This window comes from Plectropomus leopardus, chromosome 4 (genome assembly GCF_026936395.1).
Source record: "Plectropomus leopardus strain MGB_pleo_1.0 chromosome 4, ASM2693639v1, whole genome shotgun sequence".
NCBI classification, from domain to species: Eukaryota; Metazoa; Chordata; class Actinopteri; order Perciformes; family Serranidae; genus Plectropomus; species Plectropomus leopardus.
Window position 1 is genome coordinate 39,407,883 of NC_142179.1, and position 25,583 is coordinate 39,433,465.

Sequence of the window (25,583 nt, forward strand, 5' to 3'; positions counted from 1 at the left end):
TGGTGGAACCAGAAGCGGGTAACCACCTGGCCGGATTCAGATGCAAACAGAGGGTCATCTTGGGATTTGCTTTGTGACGTCCGGAAATGTAAGTAGTTGGAGAGAATAAGGAAGGGGTTTAGAACTGATTGAATGTTGAAGTAGAAGATGGGAGTGGGTTGGCTAGATTGGTCGGTTTTGGTTCTTTTTAAATAATAAACTATGGTGTCGTTGGAGAAAAAAGAAAGGTCAAAGAGGCAGGCGTGCAGACGTGGATCGTATCGAAGGGTCGAAGCAGTGAATTCTGAGGAAACCGAAGAAAGAGAGAATGAACATGGCCTCTAGAGTTTGGTTGACTTGGGGTATGCTATATCCGGAGCGGATGGTGTGGATGCAGCGTGACAGCAGATCCGTAGTTAATGGGAGTCTACGAGGATTTTGGGCTGGTTCTTGGCATGAGAGGCCTCTGAGCAGTGAGGTGATCTGGGGATGACCATGAGCAGGGCCGGGACTACCAGTTAGGAGTTTAGAAATGAATGAAATGCCGCTGAGGTAAACTTTGATTGTCTGGGTTTTAATTCCCAAGACAGAATGGGCGTGGGTGATGAAGCAGGTTAAGGTGATGAGATCGAAAGAAGGAAAAATTATGTTATGCATAGCGTGAAAGTTGTGGAAACAATTCCAAGCAAACCAATATGAAGAGAGAGTTGCGAGGGACAGGCTATTGATGATGGTTTTCTGATATTCCAAGATCAGGAGTATGAAAGCTGGGTTTAGATGTTGAAAGTTAATGCCGTATATGGAGGAACCGGAGTCAGGTGTGCGTCTGCATGAGGGGCCAAACTTCTGAACTTCTGAAAAGAGAAACGAGACAGTGAGTCAGCTATGGCGTTGAAATGGCCCGGGACGTGAGCTGCACGTAGGATGTAGTGGTGATTGAAAGACTGCCAGGTTAAACGACACAGGAAAGGCATGATAGATGGGGAGTTGGAGCGACCAACTCAAATTGTCTGAGTAGATGAGGACAGATTTGCGACTCCATTCATGGCCCCATAACATGGCTGCGGCAATGATGGGGTAGACCTCAAAGAGAGCAGATAAAGTGACCTCGCAATCTCCTTCCAACTCTGAGGGTCATTTGCCTACGAACCATCTTCCATCATAAAAACCCCCAAAACTGGCAGACGGAGCCGCGTTGGTGAACAGGTTAATGTCCTGAGGATGAGACACGTGATCGTCGTAGAAGAAGGAGATTCCGTTCCAATTGCCAAGGAGATAGAGCCAGAACCGGAGCTTGGTGCGGCTCGGCGTGTTGAGAGAGATGGAAGACAGGAGCGACGGGACAGAAGAAGCGACAGACAACAGGTGAGAAAGGAAGGTCCGCCCATGGGGAACGATACGGAGAGCAAAATTCAGGTGGCCCAGGAGGGAAAGGAGCTGATGTTTGGTACAAAGCGGGGCGAGGAGAAAATTAGAGATCAAGAGGCATACACGGTTAAGCTTCTCGGCCGGAAGCAAGGCTTGAAACAGTTCAGTATCAAGGGTGATACCGAGGAATTCAAGGGAGGTGGCAGGGCCCAGAGTCTTCTCAGCGGACAAAGGGGCGCTGAGGTCTGAGAAAACCGTCGTGAGAGCAGCAAGACCAGAAGCCGGCGACGAAGTGGGAGGGGTGATGACAAGGAAGTCGTCCAAAAGATGTACCAGGAACGGAAGGTTATGGTTGTTCGACAGGATCCAGCAAAGCGCTTCCGATAAGGTGTCGAAGAGTTTCAGACTCCTCTTACACCTGAATGTAAGCCTGACGGCAAAGTAATAAGCACCACGCCAGCGGACACCAAAGAAACGCCAGAAGTCAGGGTGCAGGGGGAGAACCTTAAAAGCGCTGGTGATGTCCGCTTTAGAGAGCCAGGAACCCTTCCCAGCACGTTTGATGAGGGCCATGGCATGGTGGATGGTAGCATAGTGGAGGGAAAACTCCTCGTTCGGGATCAAGCTATTAATGCTAGGAACGGCGCAACCATGCGGGGTCGAGAGATCCATTAGAATGCGTTTCTTGCCAGAATACTGTAGTGGACTGCCTTGGCGTGGTCATTACATTTTTCCTCTGAGGAACTCCAGAGCTCAACGTCCCCTGGGCAAGTGGGGGACACGTCAAGAGACATTGTTTTACAACCCAAAACATCCAACAGAGGGTTGTTAATTAACGTAACTGATACTCCATACAGGCATCTGCAAACACATTCTGCTTTTAAACCACAGAAAGGGTCAGTACTTGTACAAGTACTTGGCCCTTTCAATCACAAGATGCGTGGGAGATAGGCATTCTTGAGGCCACATCCAGCATACCACAGGATGTAAGATATCTGAATGACCTCCTGGGGTCACTCAGGCACATGAAGCAACAATCATTCATTGCCCCCACTGCTGAGATGACAAAAGGCAGAACATGTTGTAAAGTCATTATACATCCTTGTGTTGAGACTAACATCTGACAGAATCACTTGGACCAAGGTTGCGAGTTAAAGTTTAACTTAATTCTGTAATCCTTCTCTTTGTAGGTAAGAGTTTGTCTATGTGCTTTGATGAAGAAGTAGGACCAGCTCGCATTCTTTTATCATTTAATTTGAATGATTTAGGTAAAAGCATGTTTTATTCCCTTTTTGTGATGGAGCCCTATTGCCATCTAAGTGACCTTAATTATCATTAATCTCGTAACCAACTTTATAAATACATCTTATTTTGCATTCATTGTATAATGTTAAAAAGTAATCCTATATCTAAGTAATCACCAAGTTTGTTAGGATCCATGGTAGAATGTTATGTTATGTGTGGTCATTTAACAGAATTGAGCAAAGGATCCTCAGAATCATGTGTTACGTTATAAATTGCCTTTAGGTCTCCTAACATGTATTTGAAGTTACTGTGATGAGACAATAGTGGTGATGAGATACGTGAATTTATACACCACGGGTTAGATTGCGTAATTCGTCATAAAGTACAGAGACATAAATGTCTCCTAAATTGCATTAGGTCTTTTAGAAACTAATGCCAGATGTGCAATCACTCGGCGCAAAAGTTCGCTAACTCCGCCTCCCATCCGCACCCCCAAATTGAAAGATAAAAACTGAGTGAGCTCAGCTCAGCTCTCTCTTCTCAAGCCTCTCAAGTTTTCTCTCTTCTGAAGTTTTTCTTCAAGGCTCTTCAGGCTTCTCTTCGCTCCTTTTTACCGCGACGTGCATCCGCGCTCGCAAATTTTTCTTTTCTTCAATTTTATAAGCAGAGCCACAACAGCTCACCAGAGCTTTGCTGAACTTTACTTTTGAAGCCATTTTCTTTTTAAATCTCTTTGATGCTTTTCTTTATGCCAGTTTTTGGTCAGTAAAGACACTTTTGTAATTCGTTTTAAGTAAACTCAAATTAATAATTTAAAGTGACTCCCTCAGACCAATGGGACTACTTTTGATTATTTCTGCGAGTTTTAATTGAGAAGGACACTCCGCGATGCGCCATCAACTCTGCCACGGATCTAGAAGCAACACCTGCTGCACAAACTATCAGCATCCGTTGCCTGCCCTTAAGGACTTTGTTTAAAGACTTTTACCGGGTCGCTGAGGCGAACACCGAGGCCAGTTAAAGTCCGCTGCACACCAACTCCACCTGCTTGGCCGCCGCTGCCTTTCAACGGGTCACCTTGTCTGGAAGACGCGCCGCAGCTCTCCCCTGGAGTGACGCGAGGACCTGGACCTCCCCAGAGAAGTCTAATCAAGTCGGCAAAAGTAGGCAGAATAACATTTTCTAGTGATCAGAGTTGATGTCGTATAGTGAAGTTTTAATGCCACATTTCTAAATTCTAATTCACCGTTCAGTGCGCATCCACGCTTTAGACGGTCACGTATTTCCACCCACTATCATCCATAATTAATCATTTGCATCACCTGAACATACATCACGTAGGTTCCCTTTCATTTGTTCACTGTCCCTTATATGTCATACTATTTCCTCTATTTACTCATCATTTTATTAGCCTAAATAAATTACTCTCATTTATTGCCAAGTCATTGTCTGTGGATATTATTTCAAGAGAAACAAGATCAATGTATACAGGATAAACGGTACAGATTGTGAGATTGATTAAAGTAATGACATGTCTTAACACTGTCACAATTTAAGATTTAATTTTCTCCTGAATGGAGAATGGTGCCCCTTTTACTTTAACGAGTGCAAAATCCAAATTCTAAAGTAGCTATTAATAACCGCTACAATACTTTCGAGTTGCAATGCTAAGCGGGCTGACGCAGAACGTCGGAAAAGGGGGACGGGCAAACAGACCGATCATGAAGCCGTCCGTGACCTTGACAAGCAGGTCATCGACAGACTCAGGGTCATCGATCGCAGACGGAAGATTCTTGCATTCAAACGACGAAGACGGAGAGACCAAAAGTCCAGGATGGAAACTGTCCTTGAAGCCCTTAACAGTGAACCACACAAATTCAGCATCGGGGTGGCCCTCGAGCGCGGCCGCCAAGGCTGGAACATTAACGGGCGTTGACAGGTACTCACCAAGAGCCGGCAAAGCAGGGTTGTGAGGACAAGCCAGGCGGGCGTGGGCACCTCCGCAGAAGGAGCAGATGTGGATGAAGCGGCACTGGGACATGTTGCAACCGGCATCGTTGAAGTTGTTGCAGATGGCTCGACCCCCTTGGTGCATGATGGGCCTGGCCTTTTTGTCCACACCGTTGGATGCAGGAAAGACGGCAGGAGAGGTTGACACCGACCTTGGACATATGGGCACTGGAGGGGCAGCCGCCGACGAACAGGAGAAGGCGCGGCGTGGGCGGGAATAGAACAAGAGGAGGCCGGGTGAGAGGGAGCACCACACAGGGAGCACTCCAAAGCCACGCGAGCTGCAAAAATGCGGTAGTATATTTCGTTGTCCAGACCCCCAGTAAGTGTCCTCATTGAACTGTTGAAGACAGGCTGCGGCCTCCGAAGCAAAGTGGACGTGATACTGGTAGAAACCATTGCCTCCAAAGTGGAGTGCCAGATTGAGAACGACTGCCAAATAGCTGTTGAACTCCTGCTGACGGCCAGGATAACGGGAACACAGAGTGTCCCGACAGAGGGAGAAAGCATATGCAAATTCTGTGGGCGTCCCTGGACCGGGTGGTCGACCTCCAGCGCGGGGAGCTCCTCATTGCCATCGAGAAAGCGGTCCCCGGGAGGCTGGTGGAGAGAAGGCAACAAAAGATGAGCCAGATCAACGTAATTACTGTCAAGAATCTGGGAACGAAGATTGGAGGGAACTGGAAACGGACGGGAGACGAAAGCGCCAGGAGGGCAGAACCGAGAGACTGAACAAAATGGTGCATGGGATGAGAGGGAAAAGTCGGCGGCAACCTGGTGCCAACGGCCCCGGCTGAGAAGGATTGAGAGGCGTAGGCGGGAGTCTCAACCAAGGCCGGCTGCTGCGGGTCATGTGGAGGAACGGTGGGGGGCACTGACAACCCGGTGCCAGGTGCCCCAGCAAAAGCGAACGGGTGCAGTGGCTGGGATGGCATGGCCGGGGACGCCAACATCCCGGTGCCAGGCGCCCCGACGAGGGCCGACTGACCAGGAAGCTGCGGATGTACGACTGGGGACAACAGCATCCCGATGCAGGGTGCCTCAGCGAGAGCGAAGGGGTGCGGTTGTCGAGCACACGCGGCCGGGGGCGCCGACAGAAACCCCATAGTGAAATAAATGCTGCAGTTGTTGAGGTTGAGCAGTAGAGGGCGCTGGCAGCCCAGTGCCGGAAGCCCCGAAGGGACAGGGCAGCTGCAGAAAGCCCAAAAGATCAGGAAAGGGTGCCAGCACCCCAGAGCTGGGCAGTCCGATCTGAGCGGGCTGCTCAAATTGAGGAGGGAGAATGGTTGAGGGCGCGGGCAACGCTGCGTCGAGAATCCCGGGAGAGGCAAGATGGTGGGAGTGGGAGGGCGCCGACATGGCCGAAGCCCCAGGCAAACCCGACTGGCGCAGCCGGCAGGACCAGGGTTTTGTGTGTTCTGTGAAACGATAGTCCTCGATCCTTCAGAGCCCATTGAAGGGTGGCTACCGTCCAGTTGGACATCTTCGAAGGCGGATGACCATCGGGAACCCTCGCCGGAGCGTGGTGACGCCATGACCGAGCTGACAATGTCGGGACAATGGCAGGAGGCCGTCGCTATCCTCCGACGCGATGGAGTAGGAGAACCGCGGCGGCGCAGGGCTGCACGGGGGCAACCGCGTCCCCTTCTTTCCGCTGAGGGTGGCGGACCAGGAGATGCAGAGGAATCATCAGCCAAGCTGTATGTCTGTATGGTGAGCAGAGATGAGCCAGGTGGAATATGGACCATGGAGGGAACTGAGGGGCCGGTGGCCGGCTGCACTGCCGAGGGTGGCGTCTCCGGCATGGATGCAGCGGAGAAGTTGTCATTGTAAGACCCCGAAGACGCCTGCACGGCCAGATGGAGACGGTGAGGATCATCTCGGCTATGACCGAACAGTTCGTCATCCGACGGGGACAGAGAGATGGAATCCATAACACGGAACGAGTGAGTGAGTGAATCGCAGTCGACTGAGAGCGGACAGCTCTGCGGTGTGTCGGTACGCGCTCGTGCAGAATAACAAGAACGAAAGGGGGAGATCGGGTTAGGAGGATATTTAAGCCGGAAGAGGCGCAGTTGAGATGCGGTTGAGGTGTGGTCCTGCTCCTGAAACTCTGCTATATAGCTTCACTTAATGCAAGTATCTGGGATATTCAAGTTGAAAAGGTACAGCTTGCTTGGGGTTTTATACTGTCTGCTTATCTATTTGTATTGCAATAACTTTGAATTTGTATTCACAGTTTAAGTTTGAGCTATAAAACAAGCTCTGGACTATTCTTCCTCTGTTAAATTTTCCTACAAATCTAATCTCCATGCTTGTAATATGTTTTGTGATGACTCTTTAGAATTACTTACAAGCAAATCATTTAAAAAAGACACCTGCCCCTTGGAGTCTGAGGATCTCGTTGTAAAGTCTTCAAGGGTAGACAGTGGGGGAAGTTTCAAATTATTATACTGTCTAGCCAGTATGAAGCTTCTTGTAGCAGCATAGAGGTGTCATTTGTCGCTGCTGGTAATGAGCGCTGCTGGTGGCCGTGATGAGGTGGGCTGGTATAAAAGCGGCATTCCTCCCACCAGTTCTTCCTTTTGCGCCTCCCTCCATCATCGCCGGCACGTCACTTCCGTGCCGGAGGTCGCTTGGCCGACAGGTATGGCTGCACGCTGCTTCACCTCGCAGGTTGTTTGTGTCTGTTTGTGTGCTTACAGCATTGGTGTTGTGTTGTGTTGTAGGGCGATTGCCTGTGCGCTGCTCCGTGCCCCGTGTAGGTGATGCTGCATTTGTTGGCCGTGGTAAACGCTGGTCGCTGCCCGGAGTCCTCTCTCTCCCTCCCTCCTCTCGTGTGTGTCTGTGTGTGTGCCGGCTGTGACCGAAAAGGTGTTAATGTAACCAGCTGATTGGGGCCGCTGCTGTTTTTGTCTCCGCTGCTGCTTGTCTCCACCGCTTCTGCTTTGCCCTGCTGCTGCTTGGCTTCCACGGCACGGCGTGAAGGCTTAATTGCTTGTTCAAACGTCCTGTGCGTGACGGCTGCTCGGCCGCACGCCACGGGCCGAAGCACAATTTTAAATATTGTATGCATGAGTGTGTGTGTGTGTAAACGTGTGGGTTACGTTCTGTTACTTTTGGATTATTTGTATGGGTTAATTTGTATTTTTTTTCTTTGGATTAACCCTGATTTTGGCTACTTATGTAATTAATTTGTTAATTAGGTTAAATTGAAAGATTTTCTATATGTAATTTGGTCATTGTTGGGTTTGGGTTTTCTTTTCTTTTCTTTAGCCTTCCTTTTTTTATGATTGGTTACATTTGTTTAAGTTCTGCTTGGGCAGCTATTGATTGATATATTTTGTTAATTATATATATTTTGTTTAAGCTTGCGACCTGCCCCTTTAATTATAATTTTTGTTAGATTCTGATTTATTATTTTTTTGTTTTGTATTGTTCTGTTGTAACCCCACTAATTTGTTTAATTTCCCTTGTTTTCAGATGCTGAAGGCCGGTGGTGGCGGTGCTGGTGTTGGTGGTGGTCTCCCCTGTCTGCTGTGTCCCTGGGAGTGGGTTTCTTCACTGAGAGTGTGTCTGTCACATGTGCCTGGTGATTTAAGTTGATTCCCTTTATTTTATTTTATTTTTTTTTGGTGGATCCCTCATCTGTACTAGCTCTCGTTCATCCACTAGACCTCAGCCCCGATTAAGTTTTTTCCCTCCTCCCTTACTGTGTGAATGGTTGACCAGTGCTTTTAACAATAATTATTTAATAAAATGTGTTTTAATTTTTGGAACCACGTCTCCTGCCTTTTGAGTTAATGAACCTGTGTGCCTTAAGCTGTAAAATTAATTCTCTGGGTGAAATTCCCAGGGTGGCGTTGTTGAGCCCCTTTTTCTGGTAACAGTATTATTCTTATATCCATTCACCCCCTCCTCGTCACAAAACTCTCAACTGAAGATATATAAAGAAATGTTTTTAAGGTATTCTATATGTGGCCTTAACTTCTTCAAAATACATAAAAGTATGATTGTCTTAAAAGAGGTCAGATATTTTAGCTGCACCATGAGATGCCCAAGTTTTAAACCTGGTGTCTGCCCTTCCACGCTGAAAATCATCATTACCAAAGATAGGAGAAAATTGTGACAACTTGGAAGTCTCTCCCAGGTATACCAAAGCACAGTGCCAAATCATTACTGTATTTTTGAGGAAGGGGTTTTTGGTCTGTTTGATTAATTTGTTCTTCTTGGCTGAATATATATACAAATATAAAGGAATGTTAATTAAATCTGATTCTATAGAAACCCAAGCTGGGGGAGTGTCCTTCACAAAGTAAAACATTGCTGCTCTGATTTGAGCTGACCAGTAATACCACAGAAGATTTGGTAGCTGTAGTCCACCTCTGTCATATGGTAGATATAAAAATTTGAGCCTGAGCCTGGGGCGTTTAGTGTGCCAAATGAAGGAGGGTAAAAGCTTTTTAAGTGAGCTAAAAAATGAAAGTGAGGGAGCAAGTGCAATAGACTCGAAAAGATACAAATATTTGGGTAAAACTGACATTTTCAAAAAATGTTGATGCGCCCAATCATAGATATGGGTAATCTTGTCCACCTGTTTATAAGTTCTGTAACTTTATCTGTTAGGGATGGTAGTTCATTGGGACAATTTTATTGATGGTAGGAGTGATTTTCACACCCAAATACACAAAACCACTTAAAGATACCACAAATGGGGTAGGAATTGGAGAGTTGAGTCGCTTTCATTCATAAATGATATAACCGATTTGGTGCTATTTATTTTATAACCTGCAAAGACCCCAAAAGTGTTCAACAGATCAAGTAAAGTAGGTAGAGTCTGTTTCAAGTTTGAGAAAAACAGAATTACATCATCTGCATATAAAGCTATGTGACGTTTAATGTCACCTATCTTTATTCCGTTTAAGTTAGTATTTTTTCGAATTGCAGTGGCACAGTGAGTGGCACAATAGTGGCACAATAGTTAGGGTAAATAACGGGAGACAGGGGGCAACCCTGTCAAGTCCCACGATGCAGTTTAAAAGTTGTTGAAATTAGCCCATTTGTTAGAACTACTGCCAGTGGGGAGGAACCAGTCTTCTCGAGAGGGGATGGACTCTCTTCCACTCTGGAGTTGCTACTGGTGAGAGGCGCCGGGCAGGGGTGGCAATACTTATTGCCCCCCGGCTCAGTGCCTGTACGTTGGAGTTTACCCCAGTGAATGAGAAGGTAGCCTCCCTCCGCCTTCGGGTTGGGGCGGGGCGACCTGGAGGGGCGTGATCAGGAGGAATGGCCCCCCCGATCTGAACCCAAGTGGTGTTTTGTTATTGGACTTTTGTGCTCGCCACAGATTGTCCATAACGAACACCATGTTCAAGCATAAGGGTGTCCATATGCGCACTTGGCATCAGGACACCCTAGGCTGCAGTTCAATGATCGACTTTGTAGTTGTATTGTTGGACTTGCGGCCGTATGTCTTGGACACTCGGGTGAAGAGAGGGGCGGAGCTGTCAACCGACCACCACCTGGTGGTGAGTTGGCTCCGATGGTGGGGGAGGACGCCGGTCAGACCTGGCAGACCCAAACGCATTGTGAGGGTCTGCTGGGAACGTCTGGCAGAGTCTCCCATCAGAAAGCGCTTCAACTCCCACCTCCAGGAGAGCTTCGACCATGTCCCGGGGGAGGCGGGGGACATTGAGTCCGAGTGGGCCATGTTCCGTGCCTCAATTGCTGAGGCGGCCGACCGGTGCTGTGGCCGTAAGGTGGTCGGTGCCTGTCAGGGCGGCAACACCCGAACCCGCTGGTGGACACCGGCGGTAAGGGGTGCCGTCAAGCTGAAGAAGGAGTCCTATTGGGCCTTCTTGGCCTGTGGGACTCCGGAGGCAGCAGACAGGTACCGACAGTCATGGACTGTCATGGTGAAGAGGGAGCTGAGCCGAAAGGCAAAGCTCTCGATTTACCGGTCGATCTTCGTTCCTACCCTCACCTATGGTCACGAGCTTTGGGTAGTGATCGAAAGAACAAGATCGCGGGTACAAGCGGCCGAAATGAGTTTCCTCCGTAGGGTGGCTGGGCTCTCCCTTAGAGATAGGGTGAGAAGCTCGGTCATCCAGGAGGAGCTCGGACTAGAGCCGCTTAAGAAGTGAAATTGGTCTGTAAGATCCTCAAAGAGTGGGCGTTTTCCCTGCCTTCAACAACACAGTAATTACTGCTGTGTTTAGAGAAGGAGGAAGGGACCCATTGTTTAAAGAGTCTTGAAACATATCAAGGAGAGGTGGTATTAGTTTAGTTCTAAAGGTTACCCAGGGTTTTTCCTCCTTTCATGCTACCTATAGCGACAGACAATTCTTCAGCCTCAAGATCAAGCTTTAGATTAGCCTGGAGGTCTTCCTGTAGAGGGACAAACTCTAATAGATCCAGAAATTCCTTTTGTTTCTGTGAAGCTGAGATTGAATAATCCGAACGGTATAAATTATCATAGAAATTTGCAAAGGTCGTATTTATTTCTTTAGGGTCACTAGGTAACAAACCTTCATCTGTTTGTATTGCATTTATTGCTCTTTCAGTTTCCATCTGTTTAATACACCAGGCTAGGAGCTTACTAGCTTTCTCACCCTGTCCATAGTAGGACTGCTCAGCTTCATCAAGCTTCTAGTTGCTTTATTGGTAGATAGAACATTATATTTAGCTCTTAGCTCATTAAGTTCCACAAATAAGCGTTGAGAAGGATTTGCAAAGTAGTTTGTTTCAGTATCCTTTATCTTTTTTTCCAGTTGTTCCATCTCCAATCTACACAGTTTGTGTTTAAAGCTTGTGAAGCTTATCATCTGGCCTCCTAAAAAGGCTTTAAAAGCTTCCTATCGTATAGCAGCTGATGTCAGATTTGTATTATTTTCAAAATAATAATCAATTTGTGCTCCAATAAACTCCATAAATTCTGGATCCCTAAGTCAAAATGCCTGAAGACGCCATCTTGGGGAATAATTCAGAGATTGGGGCATGTTCAGAATAAATGAAACGGAAGCATGATCTGAAATTATAATGCTATCATACCAGCATCGTGAGACTACAGTTACCAAGGAGGCAGAAACTAAATAATAATCAATTCTGGAAAATGTCTGACATGTACTAGAGTAGCAAGAGAAAGTTAGCTGGTCAAGATGTTTCCCTCTCCAAATGTCAATTAAATTAAATACTTTAATGTAATGTAGCAACTCCTTTCTTGTCTGATTATGAGAAGTATCAGTCCCGGTGGATCTGTCCATTTCAGGATGGAGAGCACACACCTATGACAAAATTGCTGGGTAATGTAGCCAGTGATAAAAACAGGTGTCTATAAAATCTTCATTAGGCCCATATAGATTAACCAGATTTAGTCGGACTGAGAGGATATCACACTGGATAATAAGGTATCTGCCAAATCGATCTTCATCAACACTAATAAGATGAAAAGGTACAGAATTGTGTAGCAGTGTAATTACCCCGCGTGAGTGTGAACTGAAAGAAGCTGAGAATACTTGACCAGGCCACCTCCTCCTCACTCTGATTACATCTTGAGGGGTCAGGTAGGACTCCTGGATAAAAACTATTTTGGCTTTTAAATGTCTGATCCTGCTCATGACCTCTTTTACCTTGACATGTTTGCTTAAACTTCTTACATTCCAAGATGTAAACTGAAGTTTGGATGATATATTGTAATGAAAATGAGATTGTCTGCAGTAGATATGACGTGGCTGAAAACTAGAGATAAAACATAAAAAGAAAATAAAGTGAAAACTATGTGCTTTAAAACACTATGACTTTCCTCCGCCTAGCCAGATCAGCAGAAACGTTGGGAAAAAACATGACTGGCGGAGATTTGAGCGGCAGGCTTGTTTTTCCAAGTCGTCCACTTTAGATACTAGCTCTTCAATGGCCGCTTTCATGGTGTTGGTCTGTGTTGTCAATGATGCTACATCGTCTTCATTGATGCTAATTCTGTCCTCCACTTCAGTAACACGTACAGACACCGCCTTCAGCTTGCTCTTTATTCCCGCGCTAGACAGGCCGTCAAATCTCGATACGAAGTCCCCTTTCAGAGCGTTAATGGCGTTGAGGATTATACTCAAGCTAGCCACCACACCTGAGGCTTCATTGCTAGCGTCTGAATCTGCCATTCCCGGGTCACACATAGTTTCTGCCTTAGACGATTTCTGAGCTTTTGCTGGTGGTTTCGGAGGCATTTTGGCTGGTCGTTCCATTTCAGCATGAATTGTGACTGTTCACTAATCCTATACAGGCTGTCTGGTTAGTTTATTCTCTGAATTTTCACGCGAGCTCCGATACACGTGTTCAGCACAGTGCCATAACTGGAAGTGGAGAATGGAACAGTTAATTGGCCTTAAAGGAACAGCACTAACCTGGTTTAAATCTTACTTATCAGATCATTTCCAATTTGTTCACATGAATGACCAATCGTCTGCGCATACTAAGGTCTGCTACGGAGTGCCACAGGGTTCTGTGCTTGGACTGATCCTTTTTACTTTATATATGCTTCCTCTAGGCAACATTATTAGAAAACACTATAAATTTTCATTGTTATGCTGACGATACACAAATGCATCTGTCTATAAAACCAGATGAAACTGATCAGTTATCTAGACTTCAAACATGTCTTAAGAACGTAAAAGCCTGGATGAGCTGTAATTTCTTGATTTTGAATTCAGACAAAATCGAAGTTACTGTTCTTGGCCCCAAACACCTCAGAAACTCCCTTTCTAACAATGTAATCACTCTAGATGGCATTACCTTGGCCTCTAGCACATCAGTAAGGAACCTCGAAGTTTTATTTGATCAACACTTATCTTTTGCCTCCCATATGTAACAAACTTCAAGGACTGCTTTCTTTCACTTGCGCAACATCACAAAAATTAGACATATCCTATCCCAGACAGGTGCTGAAAAATTAGTACATGCATTTGTCACCTCTGGATTACTGTAATTCCCTATTCTTCGTGTAGTGGACTGCCTTGGCGTTGTCATTACATTTTTCCTCTGAGGAACTCCAGAGCTCAACGTCCCCTGGGCAAGTGGGGGACACGTCAAGAGACATTGTTTTACAACCCAAAACATCCAACAGAGGGTTGTTAATTAACCTAACTGATACTCCATGTAGGCATCTGCAAACACATTCTGCTTTTAAGCCACAGAAAGTGTCAGCACTTGTACAAGTACTTGGCCCTTTCCATCACAAGATGCGTGGGAGATAGGCACTCTTGAGGCCACATCCAGCATACCACAGGATGTAAGATATCTGAATGACCTCCTGGGGTCACTCAGGCACATGAAGCAACAATCATTCATTGCCCCCCCTGCTGAGATGACAAAAGGCAGGACGTGTTGTAAATTCATTATGCAATCCTTGTGTTGAGACTGACATCTGACAGAATCGCTTGGACCTAGGTTGTGAGTTAAAGTTTAACTTAATTCTCTAATCCTTCTCTTTGTAGGGAAGAGTTTGTCTATGTACTTTGATGAAGAAGTAGGACCAACTCCCATTCTTTTATCATTTAATTTGAATGATTTAGGTAAAAGCATGTTTTATTCCCTTTTTGTGATGGAGCCCTATTGCCATCTAAGTGACCTTAATTATCATTAATCTCGTAACCAACTTTATAGTTACATCTCATTTTGCATTCATTGTATAATGTTAAAAAGTAATCCTATATCTAAGTAATCACCAAGTTTGTTAGGATCCATGGTACAATGTTATGTTATGTGTGGTCATTTAACAGAATTGAGCAAAGGATCTTCCGAATCATGTGTTACGTTATAAATTGCCTTTAGGTCTTGTTACAAACCTGGCTCACTGGTTTGCAACAAAGAGAGAGTCCACACAAAGTTTGCCAGGGAATAAGGAGATGTTTATTTAACTGAACATAATTAAAAGGAAAATAAGGTGCATATCCGTAGATCAGTGTGTGAGGTGGAATGAGGTGTGTGTGTGTGTGTGTGCGCAACAAACAGAGAACAAACCAAATGTGGCGTCAGCTGCTCAACCACCAGAGAGAGAGCAGAGTGACTCCAGCAGCCCGCCTATAGGTGTGGCCAGCCATTTAGACGGCCCAACTACTCTGGGGCTGCAGCAAAGGAAGCTGAGGAGAGAGGCACAGATTAGTGAGGCCGTCACAGTCTCCTAACATGTATTTGAAGTTACTGTGATGAGACTGTAGTGGTGATGAGATACGTAAATTTATACACCACGGGTTAGATCGCGTAATTCGTCATAAAGTTCAGAGACATAAATGTCTCCTAAATTACACTAGGTCTTTTAGAAACTAATTCCAGATGTGCGATCGCTCGGTGCAAAAGTTCGCTAACTCCGCCTTCCATCCACATCGCCAAATCGAAAGATAAAAACTGAGTGAGCTTCTCAAGCTCCTCTCTCTCAGCTCTCTCTCACGTTTTCGCTCTTCTCAGGCTTCTCAAGTCTTCTCTCTTCTGAAGTTTTTCTTCAAGGCTCTTCAGGCTTCTTTTCGCTCCTTTTTTCACCGCGGCGCATCTTGTGCATCCGTGCTCGCAACTTTTTCTTTTTTCTTCAATTTTATAAGTGGAGCCGCAACAGCTCACCAGAGCTTTGCTGAACTTTACTTTTGAAGCCATTTTCTTTTAAATCTTTTTGACGCTTTTCTTTATACCAGTTTTTGGTCAGTAAAGACACTTTTGGTAATTCGTTTTAAGTAAAATCAAAGTAATAATTTAAAGTGACTCCCTCAGACCAATGGGACTACTTTTGATTATTTCTGCAAGTTTTAATTGAGAAGGAAACTCCGCGATTCGCCATCAACTCTGCCACGGATCTAGAAGCAACACCTGCTGCACAAACTATCAGCATCCGTTGCCCGCCCTTAAGGACTTTGTTTAAAGACTTTTACCAGTTCACTGAGGCGAACCCCGAGCCCAGTTAAAGACCACAGCACACTGACTCCACCTGCTTGGCCGCCGCCGCCTTTCAGCGGATCACCTCGTCTGGAAGACACGCCGCAGCTCTCCCCTGGAGTGACACGAGGACCTGGACCTCCCTGGAGAAGTCTAATCAAATCGGCAAAAGTAGGCAGAATAACATTTTCTAGTGATCAGAGTTGATGTCATAAAGTGAAGCTTTAATGCCAAATTTCTAAATTCTACGTCACCGTTCAGTGCGCATCCACGCTTTAGACGGTCACGTATTTCCCCCACTATCATCCATAATTAATTATTTACATCACCTGAACATACATCACGTAGGTTCCCTTTCATGTGTTCACTGTCCTTTTATATGTCATACTATTTCCTCTATTTACTCATTTTTTTATTCGTCTAAATAAATTATTCTCATTTATCACCAAGTCGTTGTCTGTGGATATTATTTCATGAGAGAAACAAGATCAATGTATACAGAATAAACGGTACAGATTATGAGATTTATTAAAGTAATGACATGTCTTAACACTGTCACAATTTAAGATTTAATTTTCTCCTGAATGGAGAATGGTGCCCCTTTTACTTTAATGAGTGCAAAATCCAAATTCTTACGTAGTTATTAATAACCGCTACATTCGGTTGCCCCAACAAATCACTTAGGTCGCTCCAACTGGTGCAGAACGTTGCTGCACGTGTTCTAACGGGAATCAAGACAAGGGACCACATTTCTCCTGTTTTAGCTTCGTTGCACTGGCTCCCTGTAAAATCCATGATTGAATTTAAAATCCTCCTCCTTACTAACAAAGCTCTAAATGGTCAGGCTCCATCCTATCTGTTGCAGCTCATAGTTCCCTACCAGCCTTCAAGATCACTGTGCTCTGAAAATGGAGGATTACTTGTGGTTTCCAAAGTTTCCAAATGTAGGATAGGAACCAGAGCCTTCAGTTACCATGCTCCTCTCTTACGGAATCATCTTCCAGTTTTGGTTGAGGAGGCAGTCACCGTTTCCACTTTTAAGGGTAGACTTCAGACCTTCCTCTTTGATAAAGTTTATAATTAGGGCTGGCTAAGGTTGCCCGGACCTGCCCATAGTTAGGCTGACATAGGTTTAACTTGCTGGGGGACTTTCTATAGGGGTCAGAGAGCAGTGGGGACTAACACTGCTCTTTGACCTTTATATTTGAGCCATAATAGCTGATTAGCGACCCTAGTTTCGTTAATGTGTATTTTCCTGGAGCACAAGTTTCTTGTGCTCAGTTGAAATTCCCGTCCGTGTGACGGGGAGGAGGGAGAGGTGGCAGAGCTTTCGGCCCGATCTGGCAGGGGTGGTTTTGAGTCAGTTCAGACCTGCCACTCTGGCTCTGCTTCCTCTCTCTTTCCTTCATGGCTCTGCTTCCTCTCTCTTTATTTATTTTCTATTACTGCTCTATGGCATTCATCTTTAAGTCGTAGTTGCTGATCAATGACTCTAGGATCCTCATTGAGTGCTTATCCTTTTTACTGTTCACCACCTTGGCTCGCCCTGATCGTGCTCTTGGTCCTGGTTGTGCCGATGCTGTGATCATGCCTTTGGACACCTCCATATCAATATATGTATGAGACCCTTATCAACACCCACAATATCATCATAGAGTGCATTTGATAATTTCGCACCTATTGTTATTGTATTATGACATGCGTCTGTTTCCATTATTGCTGTGCCCCTCTCTCCCTCTCTCCCCCTCTCCTCTCTCTCTTTCGCTTTCCTTTTTGCCACAATTATATTTCATTTGTTATTTATGACATCTATTGCACGTCTGTCCGTCCTGGAAGAGGAATCCCTCATCATCCTCTGCCACTCTTCCTGAGGTTTCTTTTTTCCCAATTACAGGGGTTCTTTTTCAGGAGTTTTTCCTGGGTCACCTGAGGGTCTAAGGACAGAGGGATGTCGTACACTGTAAAGCCCTCTGAAGCAAACCATGTTTTGTGATAAAGGGCTCTATAAATATAATTGACTTGAAATTGACTTGACAACCTGAATGTGTGGTTCGGTCCTACCACTCTCTACATTTGTATAGCACTTTTCTAGTTATTTCTGACATCTTAAAGAGCTTTCACACTACGAGTCACATTCAACAATTTACACACACATTCACAAAGCCGAGGTTAAAGTACAAGATGCCACTTGCTAGTTTGTTTTTATACATTCACACTCACTCACACACTGATGGAACAGCCATCAAGAGCAAACTTTGGGTTTTGTACTTTGTTCAAGTATACTTCGACATGTTTACGGTAGGAGCCAGGGATCAAACTGCATATCTTCATATTAGAGCATGACCCACTCTATCTCTGAGCCTCAGCCACTTACAATGTTGTATGATGCAGATGCAGACTGTGGAAGATTTCACCTCTTTCCATCACTTTCTATTGTTTTTGATAACAATCCCTGAAGTGACTGCATTCAGCTCAACATGATGGAAAACTCTGAAGACTGTGGGAACGTGGGACAGAGACACTGAGACACTGAGTGGACTGGTTATAGTGGGACTGTCATGGTGCCTGCCTGCCTGCCTCCTCCTCCCCCGCTGCCAGTACTTTTCCACTCACCCTCCCTCTGCTCCACTCTACCTGCAAACCACGCCCATCTCCGCAGCCTGCTCACCTCACAGCTGCAACTCATCACCAATCAACCCTGCATATAAGCCACTCCAGCACACTCACTCACTGCCAGATTGTTCTTCTGCACTATGCGAGACTTTCCAGCATTCTTCTGTCAGATCTTCCGAAGCCAACTCTGCCTGTCCCCGACCAACTCTCCTCGCCTGTCTCCTCGTGTACCTACCTGCCTTCTGTCCCCGACGACGTGCTCTGTTTCGGCGTCTCAGAACTCTGACTGCTCTCCTGGTAACGTCTCCTCTGCCTGGCTTCGACAATCCTCCTGCTCTCTCCTCATCGGTACTGCTGCCATCGCAGACTGCTTTCCTGGTAACAGAACTCCTGCCTGCCCTCGACTATCCCTGTGCTTAACCGACGACGATTCCTCACCACGTGTTGTCGGTTCGACGAGCTACGGGGCTTCCTGCTCACCTGCTACAGTTGCTGCAAGATTCGTCTCTTCTCCTCGTGGGAATCCCAGAGACTCTGCTTGGGCTCTCAGTCCGAAGAACAAACTTTTCACATTATTGACTCTGAGCATATTGAACTTTAACTGTGTTGGTTTAAATAAAGTTTATTACCAACCGTTGCTGAGCGTCAGAGTACTGCATTTGGGTCCTAAACACACCCGTTTCAGTACAATCTGGCCAGTCATGGACCCAGCAGACTCCACTGCTCTGCAGTCCCACCTAGCCCGTGTGGAGGGAATGCTCCAGCAACACGAAGCTCAGCTCACCTCCAACGCGGCGGAGGCTCGTCAGTCAGCCTCAGCTCTCGAACGGGCACTAACCTTGTTAGCCAACCAGGTCCAACAGATGGCTACCTCGTTGACACAGCACGCCGTTCCTGCTCCGAGTCATGCTCCTCCTGCCCCTATTTCAACGCCTTCCCCTAGCACTACACCTGAACCGCAAGTAGGGGCACCAGAACGCTATGCCGGGGATCCGGAGGGTTGCAATCCATTCCTCACCAACTGCTCGATCCTGTTTGCCCTGCAGCCTCACACATTCGCCACGGAGGGAGCCCGAGTCGCCTTCGCCATCAACCACCCCACGGGTAGAGCACGCCTGTGGGGAACGGCGGAGTGGGAGAGAGGCACGCCAACCTGTGCTTCTTTTCAGGCGTTTGCAGAGGAGCTGCGCAAGGTATTTGGGCCCGTTCCTGTGGGTCCCGATGCCACAGGGGGACTGCTGAATCAACGGCAGGGAGATCGGACAGTTGCAGACTTTGCCATTGACTTCAGAACCCGAGCTCGGCAGGTTCTGAAGTCGCCCAGTGCGACGCCTTCCTCAACGGGCTAGCCCCGTACATTAAAGATGAACTGGTTTCGTTCGATCTACCTCATTCTCTGGATGGTCTCATTGAGATAACAATGAGATTGGACAGACGAATCCAGGCGAGGAGACGGGAGCGGCGCCTAGAGGGAGGGGCTCATTGCTTTCCGGTTCGTCAGCCTGGCTCTCCTGTGACCCCTGGTCTTCCTCCAGACTCCGTTCCAGGGGGGTCGGAGCCCATGCAGGTGGGTCGTACCCGGCTGTCCCCTGAGGAACGGGAGAGACGACGTCGGGGAAACCTCTGCCTTTACTGTGGCCAGGCCGGCCATTTTGTCTCCAGCTGCCCGGTAAAAGGGAGGGCTCAGCAGTAGAGAGGGGCATCCAGCTGAGCCATTCCCAGAACTCTGTCCCTAACCCTCGTCCTCTGTTCCACGTCCAGCTCCTGTTGAAAGGGGGGTCTCACACCCTCGCTACCTTCATTGACTCTGGGGCCGACATTAACCTCATCGACGAGGAACTCGCCCGTCAGCTGGGGATTGAGCAGGTCCCTCTTCCTCGTCCTGTGCCGGCCAGCGCCCTGGATGGACATCTCCTGGGAACGGTCACTCATCAGACCACCCCCGTCTCCATGCTTCTGTCAGGGGACACCACGAGACCATCAGGTTTCACATCCTGAGGTCTCCCAACCTACCCCTGATCCTTGGATACCCCTGGCTTCGCCGCCACAACCCGCACATAGACTGGTCCACGGGATCGATTCTGTCATGGAGTCCTTCCTGCCAGCAGATCTGCCTCCAACAGAAGGTCACGCCCACACCGTCCGCTAACTCCTGTCCCTCTACAGACCTCTCCGGGGTGCCTTCTGATTACCACGATTTTCGGGAGGTATTTAACAAGTCTAGAGCCACCTCTCTGCCACCTCATCGACCATATGACTGCACCATCGATCTCCTGACTGGGTCTGCTCCTCCCAAGGGTCATCTCTACTCGCTGTCTGCACCTTAGAGGGAGGCCATGGATACCTACATCTCTGAATCCTTGGCTACCGGTATCATTCGACCCTCCTCGTCGCCTGCTGGGGCTGAATTTTTCTTCGTTGGCAAGAAAGACGGCTCACTCAGACCCTGCATCGACTATAGGAGTCTGAATGAAATAACGGTTAAGAACCGCTACCCTCTCCCCCTCATTGCCTCGGCCTTCGAACTGTTGCAGGGGTCCACCATTTTTACTAAACTGGATCTCTGCAACGCTTACCACCTGGTCCGCATCCGAGAGGGGGATGAGTGGAAGACGGCGTTCAACACTCCCACAGGACACTATGAATATTTGGTGATGCCTTTCGGGCTCACTAATGCTCCAGCCATGTTCCAAGCCCTCATTAACGATGTTCTCAGAGACATGCTGAACAAATTTGTATTCGTCTATCTCTACGATATTTTGATTTTTTCCCGGTCCAAGCAAGAACACGTTCATCATGTTCAGACGGTCCTGCAGCGCCTTCTGGAGAACTCTCTGTTTGTAAAGGCTGAGAAATGTGAGTTTCACGCCCCTTCTGTCACCTTCCTGGGTTACATCATCGGCCACAACCGCATGGAGATGGACCCCACCAAAGTATCTGCTGTGACCTCCTGGCCTGTACCCGACTCACGCAAGCAGCTGCAACGTTTCCTGGGGTTCGCCAACTTCTACAGACGTTTCATTCGAGGTTACAGCACCGTGGCTGCTCCTCTCACTGCCCTCACCTCCTCCAAGATCCAGTTCCGCTGGACCTCAGCTGCTGAAGATGCATTCCAGCATCTAAAGAAACGCTTCAGCTCTGCTCCTATCCTCCTCATCCCTGATCCGGACAGACAGTTCGTGGTGGAGGTCGACGCCTCGGATGTGGGGGTGGGGGCCGTGCTCTCCCAACGCTCTGCTGAGGATGAGAAGTTGCACCCCTGTGCCTTCTTCTCGCGACGTCTGTCTCCTGCTGAGAGGAATTACGACATTGGTAATCGGGAACTGCTGGCAGTAAAACTGGCATTAGAAGAGTGGCGACACTGGTTGGAGGGTACTAAGGTTCCTTTCCTCGTCTGGACGGACCATAAGAACCTCAAGTACATTCGCTCCGCCAGAAGACTGAATTCTCGCCAGGCCCGGTGGGCCCTCTTCTTCGCCCGATTCGCCTTCACCCTTTCCTATCGTCCCGGCTCCCGCAATGTCAAACCTGATGCCCTATCCAGACAGTTTCTGGTGGGGGAGGAGGACTTCCCCTGCTCTGACAGTATTCTTCCCGCCTCCCGTCTCCTGGCCGCCCTCACCTGGGAGATTGAGGAGCGGATTAAATCAGCACTGGAGGACCAACCGGGGCCCAGCTCATGTCCACAGGACCGCCTGTTCGTCCCTCGGGAATTCCAGTCGGATGCTCTGCAGTGGGCCCATAACTCCCGACTCACCTGCCACCCTGGGATTGCACAAGCTAAGGAGGTCCTGCAACAACGGTTCTGGTGGGCCACCCTGGACGAGGACACCAGAGACTTTGTGAATGCGTGTCCTGTCTGCAACCAGAACAAGACCCCACGCCAAGCCCCTGCCGGCTTCCTACGACCCCTTCCTGTGCCTCATCGTCCGTGGTCCCACATCTCCCTGGACTTTGTTACTGGTCTGTCACTGTCAGGAGGTAACACCACCATCCTGACAGTGGTAGACCGTTTCAGTAAAATGGCACATTTTGTGCCCCTGCCTAAGCTCCCTTCTGCCAAAGAGACCGCTGGACTGCTGCTGGACCACGTATTCCGACTCCATGGCCTCCCTTCCGACGTGGTTTCTGATCATGGACCCCAGTTCACGTCTGCGTTCTGGAGAGAATTTTGCCGTCTCCTGGGAGCTTCCACCAGCCTGTCTTCTGGTTAAAATCCTTAATCCAACGGTCAATCTGAGAGGATGAACCAGGAGATGGAGACGGCACTCCGATGTATGGCCTCTAATCATCCTGCCTCCTGGTCCTCGCAGCTCATGTGGGTTGAATACGCACACAACACCCTCGTCAGCTCTGCCACAGGACTCTCCCCGTTCCAGTGCGCTTACGGCTTCCAACCCCCCTGTTTCCCGCCCAGGAGAAAGAAACCGTATACCCGTCGGTGGAGGCTTTCATCCTTCGCTGCCGCCAAACCTGGTCACGGGCTAGAACTGCACTGCTGCGGGCCATGGGTCGTTATGCTACTGCTGCCAACCGCCACCGTTCCCAAGCCCCCTCCTACCGGGTAGGACAGAAGGTGTGGCTCTCCACCCGGGCCCGTTTCCCATCGACAGCATTGTCAATCCGGTGGCGGTCCGGCTCCGGTTGCCCCGCACCATGCGGATTCATCCTACATTCCACGTCTCCAGGGTCAAGCCGGTCAGAGAGAGTCCCCTGCAGCCTGTCTCCCAGCCGCCTCCGCCTCCTCGGATCATCGATGGGGCTCCGGCGTACACGGTGCGTCACCTGCTTCGCTCACGTCGCCGAGGAAGGGGCCTGCAGTACCTTGTGGACTGGGAGGGATATGGTCCGGAGGAGCGGTCGTGGGTGCCGGCCCGGCAGGTGCTGGATGCGCAACTGGTGGAGGAGTTTCACCGTCTGCATCCTGACCAGCCCTCTCGCGCCATCACGGGGCGGGGCTCTTCTGGTTCTGTCCCTTGTCCTCCTCCTGCTTCCGGGGCTTCTGGTTCTGGGGGCGTCGAGGGGGTTCCCGCGACTCCTCTGGGGGATGATTCTCCTTCTGGTGACAGTGAGATTGGGTCGGACGTCTCTGAGGAGTTCTAGCTACAGCTGCAGCAAGATTCGTCTCTTCTCCTCGTGGGAATCCCAGAGACTGTGCTTGGGCTCTCAGTCCGAAGAATGAACTTTTCACATTATTAACTCTGAGCATATTGAACTTTAACTGTGTTGGTTTAAATAAAGTTTATTACCAACCGTCGCTGAGCATCAGAGTACTGCATTTGGGTCCTAAACACACCCGTTTCAGGGACAGACAGAATGAGTGATACAGTGTAATGAATGGGGCGGCGGTTGTAAAGTTGTGCACTCTGAAACAAATGCTTGCAATGAACATGCTGGTGAAGTATGCTGAGGTTTAGTGCATAGGGCCCCTCACCAAGTCCAGAGTCCGACAGCCACCTATAAGGGCCTTCATGGACAACCTGACAGTGACAACAACATCATTCCCAGGGAGCAGGTGAAGAGCTGATCACCTAGGTTCGCACGAGTTTCAAGCCGGTGAAGTCTAGGTCGCTAGTGCTGAAGATGGGTAAGACCATTGACAAGTATCGCTTTGCACGAGGTAACACCCAGATACCATCCATCAACGAGAAACCAGTGAAGAGCCTGGGGAAGGTTTTTGATTGCAGCCTGAGAGACACAGCATCCATCCGAGTGACCAACCAAAGGCTGGAAGCCTGGCTCGCGGCAGTGGACAAGTCAGGGCTGCCTGGCAAGTTCAAGGCTTGGATATACCAACATGGAATCCTCCCATGGATTCTGTAGCCCCTCTTGGTCTATGAGTTCCTGATCTCCATTGTTGAAGGCTTCGAGAGGAGAGTCAGCAAGTTCCTTCAGAAGTGGCTGGGACTACCTTGGAGCCTGTGTAGCATCACCCTGTATGGGTAGAACAGCATGCTGAAGCTCCCAGTCAGCAGCCTGAAGGAAGAATTCATGGTGACCCGTACTAGGGAGGTGCTGCTGTATGAGAACTCTTGGACCCATAAGTCTCTCAGACTGGGATTGAGGACAGGACAGGATGGAAGTGGAGGGCAGCAGAAGCCATGGATGTTGCTGAATCATGACCAAGGCAAAGGGTGTTGGTGGGGACAGTGGCTCGTGGAAGGGCTGGACTGGGTAACAGCAGTACACCCCACTACGACAAGGTGCAGGGGAAGCACAAGAGGTCACTAATCCAGGAGGAGATGCGAGCCAGCAGGATGGTTGGAATGCAGCAGCAGGGAGCTTGGACAAGATGGGAGCAAGGGATGGAGCGCAAAGTCTCATGGGCCAAGCTATGGAGAGCTCAGCTTTAATGCATTAAGTTCTTAATCCAGGCTGTCTACAATATTCTACCAAGTCCATCCAACCTATTCTGCTGGGGGAAGGTGGAGTCACCAGCTTGCCCTCTGTGCCTGAAGAGAGGGACCCTGGAACATATCCCCATTGAGGTGGGATGCAGAGGGTTTACTGTCCTGTATCTCTGCAGGGCCTATAACATGCTGGGCATCGCAGGGGCCAGTAAGTGAAGGGCCATTAAGTTGGCCACAAGGGCAGCAGAAGTTGCATCCAGGTGGCTGTTGATCAGGAGAGGAGAGCCGTGGGTGGGATAGTGCTACCTGGACACAAGCCGGGGCCTGATCAACCCCGGCTGGGTCACCTGGGCGAGGGTGTGTGATTGCTGAAAGACTCGAAACACCCAGTGACCCCAGGTTACATCACTGATCATGTGTCCAGGTGCATCACAAGATGATATATGTTATAAGTCACAATTTGGAAGTATCATAATAAATGCTCAGTGTATTGATGTTCAAATGTAGGCCTACATGGCAACCGACCAATTTCTGTTTTAAAATGAGAAAATCAAAATCGGGAAACAACTTTTTTTACGAGGATTTTATTCTGCTGCTGATTCTATAAGAGGTATATCGTTATTTAATCTGTGGCTTAAAATTTAGCTGTTCACCTGAGTTTTGTTAAGAGTATCGGCTTGCACCTTCCACATGGTGTAGTGAACCACAGTGACACCAAAGTTATACCACGTCTGTTGTTTTCCATTTTTCAGGTTGAACAAAGTGCTGCACTGGCATAAAATGCCATCTATCAGCAGTTTACATTCAGACACTGCCTACTGGCATCGGTGTTAGTCTTTAAATACCCTTGTTACCTGAACCATATTGAACTTTTATTGTATATTGTGTTCTCTGTGTTCTCACATGTGGTTTTGATATACCACAGCCTTTCTCATACTTGGCACCAGGGTGTGTATACCGCAGGTGTAAGAGCACTGGTAACACATTGACAGTACATTTTGATCTCATCACACAAGGCATTAAGTTTAATACAAGTGCAAATTCACTCTAGACTTCAGTAGTGCTCCAGAATTTTAAGTGCTTCATTGCAACCCTCAGCTTTTG

The 25,583-nt window shown here is 48.1% G+C and overlaps 1 pseudogene; it reads left to right on the forward strand.

Moving 5' to 3' along the window:
• Positions 1-23,504: 23,504 nt before the first annotated feature.
• On the forward strand, positions 23,505-24,695 carry LOC121965567 (uncharacterized; annotated as a pseudogene).
• Positions 24,696-25,583: the final 888 nt, after the last annotated feature.